The sequence below is a fragment of the Xiphophorus hellerii genome, chromosome 20 (assembly GCF_003331165.1).
Source record: "Xiphophorus hellerii strain 12219 chromosome 20, Xiphophorus_hellerii-4.1, whole genome shotgun sequence".
Taxonomy (NCBI): Eukaryota; Metazoa; Chordata; class Actinopteri; order Cyprinodontiformes; family Poeciliidae; genus Xiphophorus; species Xiphophorus hellerii.
In genome coordinates this window covers 14,482,351-14,495,474 of record NC_045691.1, presented here as the reverse complement: position 1 = coordinate 14,495,474, position 13,124 = coordinate 14,482,351, and the positions used below count along the sequence as shown (strand labels likewise).

At 40.2% G+C, this 13,124-nt stretch overlaps 1 long non-coding RNA gene across 1 annotated transcript; it reads left to right on the top strand.

Moving 5' to 3' along the window:
- The first annotated feature begins 432 nt into the window (after positions 1-432).
- LOC116711207 (uncharacterized) lies at positions 433-1,685 on the top strand. Its single transcript, XR_004337188.1, has 2 exons — positions 433-690; positions 871-1,685. It is a non-coding gene; the product is annotated as an uncharacterized LOC116711207 (long non-coding RNA).
- Positions 1,686-13,124: the final 11,439 nt, after the last annotated feature.

Genomic DNA, 13,124 nt, shown 5'->3' with positions numbered 1-13,124 from the left:
GCAGGGACTCACTGATAGACCACTCTGCTTCCAGTTCTGGGGCTGACACACTCTCCCACGTCCCCACACCCAGTGTATCCTGTACAGGTATGCAAGTTTGCTAAATAAAATAAATAACATTGACCTTAAAGGTGTAGTTACCTTAACCAAAGACCTCATTCATGTGATTACTATGAGATCTGGTCTGTCATTTAAAATTTTATTTGTGTCCTTTTATTTCCTAGATCAAGGAAGAGTTCAGACGTATCACGACAGTTTCCTTGGAGGAGACATTCATGCTCAAGCTTGATGAGTACACACCAAGTCTTATGCAGCTTATGCATGCTAAAGGAGGGGCTGCTGGTTCCAAGATGCACCCTCTGTTGGACACCTTAAATGACGTATGTTGTTTAACTTTTTTTCACAAATGTGTCATTATTGATATATGTGAATTAAAAGTGAATTAATTTGTAAAGAATTGCTTTGTTGTGCACAAAGTTGAGCTCCTTACCAACTTAAACTACCCTTTGGTTTTTAAGCAATTTGGTGTTAGTGTATGTAATTCTCTCCCCACTCTCCACTAACAGTCTTTTCACTAAATTGTATCTCCCTACAGACACAGAGCATTGAGGGAAAAAAAGGGATGCAGTTGTCTGCTGCCTCATTAACTACCTTGGTGAAAGACAAGAAGATCTTTTCCATGACTGCCAGGTATGTCATTGATAACAGATGATTGATTAACTCAAGGGATCCTCTCCACTCCTTTTCCCTCTCTCCCCTTTTGATCACTCCCCTCTGCTCTCCTTTAGATAAGTTGAAATGTATTGAAACAGCATATTCAATAAAATTAAAAATGTGTATCTTTTTTGTTTCTTTCTTTTTAACATGTAGGAATGTGAGGACTACACAGACAAAACAATGAAGGTGATCGTGATGCACAACATCATGGCTGAGGAGGATCCATCAGATGTGTCGATTGTGATTGAGGGAAACCAAGTGATGGAAGGATGTGGAAGCCGAACAAAAGCGTGTGTACTGCTGATGGGACTGATATATGCCCTCAACCTTGACTATCCAAAGCAGCTCAAGAACACATTTGAAGCTTTTCAAAAACTTTTTTTGGAACTTGATGGGGCAAAACTACTGAAGAAGGTCCACAGCCTCAAAAACAAGCTCATGCAATAGACATACATTTCCCCTCTTGTTCCAAGAGGATCTTTTGTCTGGACAGAGAGTTTTAATGGAGTATAGTTTTATATTTTTGTTCTCTTCCCTCCTCTGCTCCACACACAGACACAGAAATATATGTACAGATGGATACATAAGTATGTTGCAGCCTCTCTCAGGTTTTTGTTGTGTATAAATACACCTGCAGATTTCAGATTTGCTCAGTCACTGTTGTGTGAGGCCGAAGAAACACAAGTAAGAGTTTAGATACAAGAAAATCTTCATGTGATTGGACATCCCATGCACCTCTGCTCTGATCACCTCACTTCTCCTTTTCTCTAATCAACTCCTTTCTTATTGAGCAGTCTGGATGTTCTAAAGCAGGGATATGTTTTATTGTCCAACATTACTGAAACAACAGTTGAAGTTGTTAGGTTATAACGCAGGTTCATTATTTGAAATGTTGTGTGACACTGTTGTGCTGCAGTTTATTCTGTGTTTTTGATGACTTTATGGATTAAAAACATTGAGAAGGTGTACGATCTGAATGTCTTTTTTTGGGGTACATCTTACCTTCTCTGAATAAGTAATGGTTATTAACTGCTTTTAATTAACTTTGATTTGTAATTATCAGGTATTACCTACTAGCAAACAAGACATAGTTTTACCTAATTTAACTGAGTAAGTAGCTGTTGAATATATACATAAATGAGGTAAAGTTTACCCAATTTCTTTAAGTATTTCATATATTTTTTGTTCAGTTACTTTATACTCAATATATGGAATTGAATTTACCCCAAAAGAGTCGATGCAAATTGTTACCTCAGATTTATTAGGTAAATTCTATAGATGAATTTTTTCAGTGTAGGGGAATCTGAGCCAGTATCAAGCGGTGCAAAGGCACATGAATCCTTTACAACCAATTTCTGTGGATCACAGAGGATGCGAGTTGAAACAATGTTACTCTGGCAGAGCTCGTTTATTCTGAGCAGCACATTTTCAATTAAACAAACACAACCACAATACAATTCAAATGCAGTCAACAACATCCGGAGTTTCCACAAAGAAATAAAATAAAATAAAATAAAATCCTCAAATAAAATAACATAATAGCAAAAGGAATTAAGAAAATCTAATCCTAAATTAACATAACCCAACTGAACAAAACATTCCATCTACAACACACAGTAAACACCAACGTTTGTCAGTTACAACTGTTTTTTTAACGTTTGTCAGTTGTAACTGTTACAGCGGCCACAAAAGAGATCAAGCCCACCACAAATAAATACACTGTTATAAGAAACAAAAATATTATAATGCTACCCAAACAATACTGACCGATCAAGTGATATAAATAAATTTAAAAATCCCCAAGGCTCCAACAACAAAAAGCAAGCTACACGCCGACACAGATCAACGGCAATACAAAACTTTGCAAATTATACATGTAAGTTATACAATAGACTCCGAAATTAATCTTTATATATGTACAGATCATTTTACATGGCTTATGAGAGTGGCCTTCTATCTTACCTGTGGATCACAGAGGAAGCGAGTTGAAACAATGTTACTCTGGCAGAGCTCGTTTATTCTGAGCCGCGCATGCCCAGAGCCAGGAAACTCGTTCTCCTCGCTAGACCCACGGCGGCGCGAGAGCGCCCCCACTGGCAAGAAGACACACGCACACAACAAACACGTCTACACACACAGGAAAAAAACAAAGACAAAAGACAAGACCAACTCCGATAGAAAAATAGGGGGTGTATTTTCTATTTATTTATTGATTTTTTTTAACCTTTTTTCCTCAACCCACTGCACATCTGCACGCACTGTGAGGCGGAGACTCTTGGAGCAAGGCCTGGTCTCAAGGAGGGCAGCAAAGAAGCCACTTCTCTCCAGGAAAAACATCAGGGACAGACTGATATTCTGCAAAAGGTACAGGGAGTGGACTGCTGAGGACTGGGGTAAAGTCACTTTCTCTGATGAATCCCCTTTCCGATTGTTTGGGACATCTGGAAAACAGCTTGTTCGGAGAAGACAAGGTGAGCGCTACTACCAGTCTTGTCTCATGCCAACTGTAAAGCATCCTGAAACCATTCAGGAAACCATCCTGAAACCATGTGGGGTTGCTTCTCAGCCAAGGGAGTCGGCTCTCTCACAGTCTTACCTAAAAACACAGCCATGAATAAAGAATGGTACCAGAATGTCCTCCGAGAGCAACTTCTCCCAACCGTCCAAAAGCAGTTTGGTGATGAACAATGCCTTTTCCAGCATGATGGAGCACCTTGCCATAAAGCAAAGGTAATATCTAACTGGCTCAGGGAACAAAACATAGAGATTTTGGGTCCATGGCCTGGAAACTCCCCTGATCTTAATCCCATTGAAAACTTGTGGTCAATCATCAAGAGACAGGTGGACAAACGAAAACCTAGGAATTCTGACAAAATGCAAGCATTGATTGTGCAAGAATGGACTGCTATCAGTCAGGATTTGGTCCAGAAACTTGATTGAGAGCATGCCAGGGAGAATTGCAGAGGTCCTGAAGAAGAGGGGTCAACACTGCAAATATTGACCTGCTGCATTAACTCATTCTAACTGTCATTAAAAGCTTTTGTTACTCATAATATGATTGCAATTGTATTTCTGTATGTGATGACAACATCTGACATACACACATAAAAACCAGAGGGCAGCAGATCATGTGAAAATATAATATTTGTGTCATTCTCAATACTTTTGGCCATGACTGTACACTTGATGGGTTTTGCTCCTCTGTCTTCCTGTTGATGCAACATGAGATCTGAATACAAACCCAGCCGAAAGATCGATGCCATTTCTTCTGGTGTTTTCTTGTGTTTTATCTTTTTACTCATTAATGGATATGATTTCAAATGTAACTGAGTAACTTTACTAAAAAAAAAAATCAAGTAAAATTCAGGTTTTTAACAACTTAAAGGACAAATTAGACAAACTGTAATTACAGCAATAGATATAAATGTAACTAATTACTTTTCACCACGTATGGAAGAATATACATTTATTTCACATTGTGAAGTGTCTCTACTTTCTGTGTTATCCAAACAAGGAGCTTATAGTACAGTAAAATATTAATCTTTTTATTTGCTTTGGTTTGTGCAATGAGCCACTGACGATTTTCGTCATAGTAATAGCAAGAATTTAAAACTACTTTCAGCCCTGCATGGGACCAATAACAGTCCTGAAAAACTGGTGACTCGGTCAAAGCGCAGGGCGGCGGCGAAGCCCAGTTCAAGGGTCGCATTCTGGGGTTTCTGTGGGGACGCAGAGGGCCGTGAACGTGGGGCGACGACCTACTTGGGGTTCTATTTTCATTTATAGACTGCACTTTTTCAACAGTTAAAGGATTATTGACTTCAAACAGCTGAGTAATCAGACTGAAAACGGACAATGCGATCCTAAAAACTCAACACACCTACCCCAAGAGGAAATGGGAAACGGTTCTGACTGTGCAGAAAAAACACAAAACAAAAACACTGCTTTTATACTGGCTCCGTATTTAGATTACCACTAAGTAAAAGCGAGGAGCGGGATCTGAAGGAACAGGAGATTTGAACTGTTTCTCCAGCAGGACGCCTCATGATGACTCCGTCTGCATAAAAAGAAGAGAATAATCTCAGAATGTCATCTGCGTTCATGGGGTATTTGGACCGCCTCCAGTTTTAACTACTTCGAAAAGTCCAAATCTCGGTATTTTTGTCATGCTTCCAGAAGTAAGGTTTGTCTGCATTGGAAATACTTTTGTCTGCGCCCAGAAGCCGTGCAGTGCAAAGTCTCTGATGGAGAGCTTCCTTTCAGCAGGAGAGTTTATACAAACAGCATTCTTTCTCTCAACAACATTCTTTCTCTCAACAACATTCTTTCTCTCAACAACTTGCTTTCTCTCAACCGCAGGCTTGCTCTCAACAGCAGGCTTTCTCTCAACTGGCTCTTCATTCATGTCCAGATCTTCCAAGTTTAGTGACTCAATGTCTTCCAAAACTAGATCACCAATATTCACATAGGGATAGTTTTCATCTATGTCCTGGTTCTCAAAGTGTACTGATTTGGTATCTTCCAAAGCTGTATCACAGATGTTCACATGTGTAGATTCTTCATTGGAGTTCTGTTGGCCTTCCGTATTTTCTGGTTCAGAACTTTCCAAAACAGGATTACAAGGACGCACCTGTATGAATATTGGACAACACTTGCCTCTAAATGGATCATTCATTTTGTAGGGAGGTCTCATGGGTGAGTTTTCGGGAAACAACTCTGGGGTTTCATTTTCACTGATGGAAGGTTGACTTTTGTCCTGGTCTTCACTCTTGACAAACTCCAAAACAAGATCACAAGGAGCCACATCTGAAGGGGCTTCACTTGCATCTTGGCTTTCCAAGTTTGTTTGTCCTAACTCAGAGGCTGGCTCAATGTTTGGTCCACTGTTACAGGGTTCTTGAGTCTGAACAACATCTGAATCATCTGCACAACAGAACGCATGTTTAATGCACTTCCATGCCTTTTGAAGATTGTTTTTTTGAAGATTAATTTTCCAGGGACGTTGCAGGGTTCTTTTGAAATCCAGTATAATGTTGTGAAAGAACACTGGGCTTTCATCTAGACTGATAGGTGATTGACTATCGTCCAGGTCTTCATCAAACTCCAAACCAATATCAAAAGGAACCACATCGGAACCACATCCACTTGTGTCTTGGCTTTCAAAGATTGTTTTCTTCATTCTTTTCCAAAATGAAGGTCTCTGTTCCATTTTAATCGGTGAGCTTTTGACATTCATCTCTATTGCACTGAGCTAATGAAATTTGTGCGAACTGACCAGAGAATGAACTGATCACTTTGCTCATGCACTGGCCTCTATGACATCACAAAGTCAGCCTTAGAAGGGTCTCATGACACAGACATCATTTGAAGTCATGCTGATGACATCATTGTCAGCAGCATGGCAACTGTTGCTAGGGATAATAATAGCAGGCAGTGAGCATGCGCTATGAAAATAAATGGAATCTGTGGGCACTAAATACATTATTCCCACAAGTCTGAACCTGAAGTGATCTGCGCAGCTTCGCCAGAACAGGGGGGCCAGGGTATCATTGGCCCCTCCACTTTACCGCCCTACCCATTTTTATTTGTTATTTGGGTTCTATCTCTTAACAGGCATAGGGCAAGTGTCAATGGGACCACTACATCCAACCAGTTACTCAGCAAATCCACCGCTTTAACCCAAAGGGTTTGACCATTTTGCAGTCCCATATTCAGTGTAAAAAAGTTTCTACTTTTTATCTGCTCTCCTGCGCAGGAATCCGCTGCTAATGAACGGTAGACGTTCCACTCGGTTTGGTTCGATCGCAGTGACGAGGTCATATTTATATTTTTTTTTCTGCCTGTTTTACAAAGCGCTTCTCTGTCACCTGGTCATCCAGGCAAAGTCGTGAAAACGTATATTTTCCCATGGTGACTCACTAGTCTCAACACGTTAGGCGCAGCAGATCGGACAGCGAAACCAATCGAGTCTACCAACGTCAGCTCAGGTCCTGGGAGTAAATATAATTTTTTAGTACAGATTTTATAGTTAAAGGAACTTAAAACAAAAAGTCAGCATCAATGTAAAATTCTAAATATATTGAAGGGGTCATGAAATGTTTTTTGAAAAATTTACTACCAACTCAAATTCTACTTGTTACCATTTAACTGGCCTTAATTTGGGCTAATTTCATTTACTACCTTTTACTGCCGCACAGAAGCCCTGTTACATGAGGCAAATAGCTTCTGACCCACTGTAACAGTTTATAAACCATTAACCTAACCTCAACACGCCTGATTAGCGCACCATTCTGTCCTAACATGTAATAAATTTAACGCTGGCTGAAACACAACCTAAAATTTAAAAAGAAAAAAACCCCACAAAAAATAGCACCAAAGGAGAAAAGCGAAGTGGGAGAGGTCGGGGGGATCTGGAACTATCGGTTTTTTACCCCTTTTGCCCCCCTCTTATTATTTTTCCCCCCGGTTCAACGGTAGTGTGTCTCCCCCTGAACCCTCCACCCCCTCTTGTTCCTACGTTCGTCTGTCACCTGGACTAATGGTCAAACCCAAAAGAAGTCCAAAAGATAGATGTTCCAGGGTCCAGTTAGCAAGAGAAATGTCGTCTGACCACTTTTCGCGCTTCGCAAAGGTTCTTCTTCCTATTGTTGCACTCACGAAACAGACAGGAGTCCTTCAGTTTCGGCAACTTTATTTGCCCCACGCTGTATTTTTTATTTATTTTTGTTTTTGTTGTTCTTCTCAGAAGCAGTGCTGCCATAAAAAGGACACATAGATGAGGATCGGCTGGAAGAGTTGGGGTTGTTTTCTGAGAGTCTCTCTACTCGGGTGGAGCAGTTCTGCAGGACTTGGAAGGTTTGGTGACCCAACTGATCATAAGTGTAGATTCTCCTGGGCAGCCTCCTCCTTCTCGGGCGTTCTCCAGGTGATCCTTCATCTCTTCGACCTTCATTAGATTCAGCGGTATCTGAGTCGACCTCCTCTTCCTGAGGGTGTAGCTCCTCTACTCCTTCCTCCAAGACCTCGTTTGGCTCAGTCACATCTTCAGCTCTCGGATGAAATTCCTCAGCCTCTGCATTTAGAGTTGGCTCGGCTGATCATGTTGTAGACATCTTTCTTGTTCTTCTTACTTTGTTTTGATTTGTTTTGTCTTTAGAATTTGAACTGCTGATGTTGGCCTCTTCCACCAGGTAAGGGCATGATAATAGCAGGTTGCGATGTAACACTCGTTCCCTTTCTGTTCCATGCAGTGGTTTTACGACAAATACTGGGCTGTTTGGTCACTTCTGGGTCCTCCTCCCCTCAACGTCTCTTCGCCCCCCGCCACTCCCCATTCTGGCTCTTCGGTACGCTCTACCCACCTCGCTCTGACTGTAACAGCGGACGATTAAAAGTTTCCGGTATTCTCAAATCCAAAACTTGTCAGCTCTTACGGCCATAATCATCCACTGCCGTGAGTTGTGAGGTTCTGCTGAAGAAACACATCCAGTTTTGACACTTTCTGACAACGTGTCTCTCCCTGGATCTCCGTTGGTGAGAAAAAGTCCTGTAAACACCGTTATGCATGAGGACGCACAGAGCCTGACTTTGACGCAACATAGACGCACACATTACGCGTGGTTACGCATGCAGCTAGTGGATTCATGTCAAAACAAACCCCAAAATGCCTTATATCCTTATAACAGGACACATGTTGGCTACACATTGGTGTCTTTAAATTTAGTTTCCGAGTTGACCAGTCAGAAATATTCCAGAAAGAACACAGGCATGTCAAAACGAGCTCAAGTCGCTCTCTGGATATTATGGGCTCTTTGCACCTACAGCGCTGACGTCACATCCACATGCGCAAATGCAGCTAATTTTTTTCCGCTTTGAGTGACCATGACCGCAAGTAAAGACAAAATTGTATTTCAAAGCAGACCAGAGCCGGACAGCCGAAAAACTGATCCGCCTGTGCGATGCACTTCTGCAGATCACTATTAGTGCTCTGTCCCAGAACCAGCTGGCCTGGACATGGCAATAAATGAAAACGAGAAATTACAAGAAGAAATAAAAGCCCTAACAAACCAGATCGAAGAACTGAAAATCCAATCTACCTTTGGATTACAAAGGTTTGCCGGGTCTGATGACGACATCCGATTTTACACAAGGTAAGTGTTACACGTCTCAGCTGTATTGAAACAGTTGTAACAGATGATTTTTTTTTTAATGTCTATGCTTTTCCTTTCTTCCGAGTGGGAAGCCTGTAAACAAGAACAGCTTTAGCGAACGAAGAACGACCGCCGTCTTCTTCCCCAAACTCTGTCTCTTTATTACAAATTGTCAAAATCATGAAATCATGCAATCATACAATGAACATTCCTTTGTGCATTCATGTCCATGTGTCCTTCCGTTGCTCCAAAACAACCATATTCCATCTACTTCAATAAACAACATCAGCCCCACCAGCTGTGACAGCATCCAAGGGCCAAATCAAAACAATTCAACAATCAATTTAAATCTTACAGATTTACATAAAAAGAAAACTATTTCTCAAGTGCAGTGAAATTTTAAGGCTACTTTGAATTGTAATAATTCTGAAAAATGTAATCATATTATTAGTACTATAATTTAATGTGGGCATATTTAGATGACTGGATCTAGCTTAAGCTAGTACAGTAGAATCAATTACAGGGTAGTAGGGGAAAAGTGGTAACGTCTATAATAAATGTTTGAAACTGATGACAACTGATTTCCGGTACATGTAACAGAGAGTAACTTTAACACTTCCTATCAAAAGATAACACAACACGTCAGGAAACCACTGTAATCCTTAATAAGGTTGGGTCGGGGAGTGGATCGGAGTTTATAGATACATGTAGCAAACTCTCTATAACGGCTGTTTTACGACCGTTAAAGCTAAAATCTCGTTAACCGTAATTATGAAAAAAAAAAAAATCAGTCTTTTTTTTCCCACGTTGAACGTCTGAGCACGTCTAGCATGTAATTACGAAATCAGCACCAAATGAACTTGTAACTTTACATTTTAGCGGGGACAGTTTCCACCAGCTTCACACCACTAACCTGGGAACAAGAACAGCTTTAGCGAATGAGAGAACGACAGCCATCTTCTTCCCCAAACTGACTGAGGAGCGAGGGGGCGGGGCTCCTCACTCTAGGACTCCTGGTGAAACTCTGTCTATAATTTGGTTCCCTGTTTTTTTCTTTAATTTGACGTGGTATTTTGGTCAATTTCACCCTAAAAAACATATATAATGCATCGTAATACTAATAATTTATGTGATGGCTTATACCCTTAAATTTTTTTGTCTATAAACAAATGATTATTACAATCTCCCACTTTATGGTGTATCACATAAGCTTGTACACTGCAACGAACCTTTTTCTTTTTAAAATTTGGGTTACTCGCCCCACCTCTGGTTTCTTAACTAAATATGTCTGAACTCAACAATACAAGGCTTGACGTGCTTCCTCATGCTTCGGAAGCAAAAAGACAGAACCGTAGTCTCCCCTGTTAGACACTAACGACAACAAACACACATTAAAGCAATATACTTAAAAATAAATACAAAATAACCAAAGAACGTTGTCCGTGAGAAAGAATAAGAATGTTTAGATATTTAAATAGCACAATTGTATAAGTAAAATGTCCGAGAATATTGCCTATTAGCATAAGCTAACGCTAATGTTAGCCACGAAGTTTAAAGACCTTTAAAGTAAGACTCACCTTCATATCCATGAATGTATGACGATACATACGTCTTAAAACCTTTTTCCAGTTTGCTTTGGACGCGGTTGGGGACCACTGGTTTAAAGGACAAATTAGACAAAATGAAGCCTAGGTGTAAATTAAAACTGGAAAACTCTGGCCCCACCTGCATCATCCAATCGGCGCGTCCCGCTCATCATCGTCGACCTATCACCGCTGGACCAAGCCACGTCACGGCCAATCACAGCCCCAGTTGATAAGGACCTCCATCCATGGCATCTTCCGCTTTCCAGCTGAGCTCAACCCACCTCCACCCCTTCCCCACCTCCACTCTCCAGGCCTCCACCATCAGTGTCGGCCGCGGGGATGACATTCCTCTACTTTCTGTGTTATCCATACAAGGAGCTTATAGTACAGTTAAATATTAATCTTTTTATTTGTTTTGGTTTGTTCAATGAGCCACTGACGATTTTCGTCATAGTACCGGCAAGAATTTAAAACTACTTTCAGCCCTGCCTTAGACCTAAGCTAACTTTTTCAAAGAAGCCTACTTGCTCACCTTTAAATAAAAATGACAAATCTTAGATTTTATTCTTTTTTTATTATGAGAATAAAGTCACAATAAAACCAGAATAAAGTTGTAATATTAGGTGAATAAATTAGTAATTTTATAATAACTCACACACTGAAATTAACAGAAAATTAAAATGATAAATGTCGAGCATCTTGTGAAGTTATACTCTGGTATAAGTATTCATGGTACTTAGTAATTTGATGCTGATGTGTTAAAAGATCAAGTACTTCTGTTATCAGTAGCAGGACTTTGAAACTATTTGTGTCCGTTTCCAAGAAAGAACCACACAGAGTTAGGTGTGACACCAGCGTTTGCTCATTAAAACAACTTTTTTTCTCATAATTTTAAGATATTTTTTTTCAAGTAAAATAACATCTTTATCCTGACTCCATTGTACTTATGGAAAACAACAAGCATTAGCATGACGACCTCTTTCTTTATACAGACCTTAGATCTGACCACTTAACAGGCACATTGGCCATTTCAAGGCAAACTCTTTGTTTTTAACAGCCTGATCAGTGCATAACACGGAGGGCTTTGATGACTTACACAAACATAAATTATGTAAACAAGTGTGAGCACAGGATCAGTAAGAACCCCGATAAGAGAGTGGGAGTCCTCTGAAGGACACTGAGACGGAGCGTGACAAAACCGTGATTAAACCCAGAGCAAGCGAGACGATCTGCAGACCGAGCGGCGAAGAAAAGGGCGGACGTGACCATGGAGGTGTGTGACAGAGCGAGACGCCAAAATGAAGAAACGTTGAGATGGAAGGGATAGGAAAATAAAAGAGGCCTGCCAGACCTGGCAGAGGCTGGAGAAAGACGAGGGATCCACTCAGAGCAGATAAACAGATCACAAATGGCCTTTGTGGAAGTGTGGAGGCAATTCTGAAATGTGTGATAACGCATCGAAACGCAGCTCGCAACAGGTAAATCTTACTCCAACTGTAAGGTGTAAAGTTTCATGTCTTGATTTAAAATCCAGCCACAATAAAATATATTTTTTAAATGATGGCAACAGGTGTTGAATTATTTGGCTGTGTCCTGTTCTAATTTGGGTAGAGGAAGCAGATTTTAGGTTGCCAGGGTGAGAGAAAGTTACAGCAACCACAAAGTGACTGACAATCAGCCCTAACGTCTATCAGTGGGAGCCATTTTGTATCTTCCCAAATTTATCAAACAGCTCCAGGTAAACATTCGCCCTTGGACCGAAAGAAACAAGTTCAGCAATTTGTCTTTCTCTGACAGTTACTGCAGTAAATGTTCTTGTTCTCTCTATAAATATATATATGAAAAAAACAGAAAGCAAAACTGCAAATGTGTTGCTTCTGTTTGCAAAACAAAGTGCCCGCCTTGTCCTCATTTTGTAACAATTCAGCCTAATAAAGCTGGAGGCTGGGAACAAGGGAGTCTGATCTTCCAGCCTTTTAATCCTCGAGGGACACAAGAGGTAAAAATCACCATCAGTGACATGAGTTTGCAGCAGTGGTGGATATCAGATAAGAAGACATGGTACGTGGCATTCCCATCCTAATCAAGGTCACCTCTCGCCCTCTGAGGTTCAATCAGTCACTTGAATTTATTATAAATGCTAAACTGCTGCAGAAATAGACAATAATCTGGATCAAGTAATGAGTAAAATGTGTTTTTAAATAATATGATTTGACTGCTGTTGTGATTTAAAACGCCCGTTACCGTGACCTTGATGTTCGTCTTTGGTTAGTAGTCCGACAGCACCACCTGCTGGTCACGAACCAACAAGCAAGCCAGTAACTTCAATAGATGGCAACTTCAATTTAAAAAACAGTATAAAAGAGTAACTAATTGTTATTTCCATGCATATCTTTAACTAACGCTGCCCAAACTCTTTGAACGTTCTGGTCTTCATTAACTTAAAGCAACAATAAGACACTAATTTAATTAATTCATGTAATTTCTCAATACAAAACATTTTTAGCCCTTGTAAAAAGTCCTAAAAGAAGTTAATATTTTAATATTTGTAATTCACATTACAACCGCAAACTTTAAAGCACTTATCAGAGATTTATGGTATAGACCAACACAAATTGTTACATTACTTTTTAATTCACTTTTCATGCACATCATAAATCTGGTTTTTGTG